The 1,266-nt window shown below is 36.3% G+C and overlaps 1 long non-coding RNA gene across 1 annotated transcript; it reads right to left on the reverse strand.

The window, feature by feature from the left end:
• Positions 1-321: 321 nt before the first annotated feature.
• Positions 322-1,001, reverse strand: LOC119604359. Its single transcript, XR_005231509.1, has 2 exons — positions 907-1,001; positions 322-845 (listed from the first exon to the last, which is right to left on the reverse strand). It is a non-coding gene; the product is annotated as an uncharacterized LOC119604359 (long non-coding RNA).
• Positions 1,002-1,266: the final 265 nt, after the last annotated feature.

Raw genomic sequence — 1,266 nt, forward strand, 5'->3', positions numbered from 1 at the left:
TTATGGATTTAGTATTATGAAAATTGCGATTATTTTGGATTAGACTATTGATTATAATTGATATTAGCAAAATATTCGATTCTTCTATTTCTGCAAATTTAATATTAAAACATAATTTCCAATAGATTTTTTTTTTCCTTTTGCTGCTATTTCAGAATAACTAATTTTAATAGATTTAAAAAAAAATCGTCAATTCCGAGAAAATTATGTACTTAATTTTAGGTATTCTAATTTGTATTATATCGAGTCACTTAGATCAAAATATCTTTCCTTATGTAAATTAATTAGGAATTTAGTAGAACCGTCGAATTATTGTTTTTCTTTTTTTTTTTTTGGTCACTTAAAAATTTTGATTTTCGTTTTACTTATCCGATTAGATGATTGGTGACACGTGGTTATAGTTATGTTCTCACCACGTGTGTTTATAATCCAAGGTTTCACAAATCTTCTTGGCACGTGGCAAAATTTGGAAGTAGGACCACGTGTGATAAAACAAATGAGGTTTCAAACAACCTATTTGGCACTCGGGTAAGGGTGGCGGTTGGTCCACGTGGGTTGGCGTGACAGGACTACGTGGGCTAAAACGACTGAGACTTCCAACAACCTCTTTGACACCAGGGTATGGGTGACAGTAGGTCCACGTGGGTTGGCGTGACAAGAGGACGTGGGCTAATAACCATGAGGTTTATCAATACCTCCTTAAAATTTGGGTAGACGTGACGAGTGGACCACGTGTGCACTCATGTATCCAAAAACTGGAGACCCTTTCCGCAGTCCTTCAATGGAACTGTTAATAGTCCTCACAATATCTGTCGACACCCAGGAATCACACTTGAAATTTTTTCCTATAGAAAAAATCACATTGAGAGGACAAAATACAAAAGGTTCCCTAACAACAGGTCTTACCTCGTACTATTAAGTTTCCTTAAAGAAAATTCTTAAATAATAACTCGCTCCAAGGACACCTGGACTATTAAATTGTCTCACTATCCTTTTCCCTATTGAATTTTCTTTTTTATACCCTCCACCACCATCAGTGGTGATAGAGGGTATATATAAGTTTGTCGTTCCGTGTGTAACACCAAGAAATATTCATCTAAGACCCAACAAAGTATATATATTCTGGGTCCTTATGAAATTCTGGGTCGATTTAGCTATGTCCGTCTGTCCGTCTGTCCGTCTGTCCGTCTGTCTGTCTGTCTGTCTGTCTGTGTAAAACACGCTCACGTTAAAACTAAGCAAAGGAAACCAACCAAATTCACCCAA

Source organism: Lucilia sericata, unplaced genomic scaffold (assembly GCF_015586225.1).
Source record: "Lucilia sericata isolate MDLA Ls3-8-SP2 unplaced genomic scaffold, ASM1558622v1 Contig000386F_arrow, whole genome shotgun sequence".
In the NCBI taxonomy this organism is placed as follows: domain Eukaryota; kingdom Metazoa; phylum Arthropoda; class Insecta; order Diptera; family Calliphoridae; genus Lucilia; species Lucilia sericata.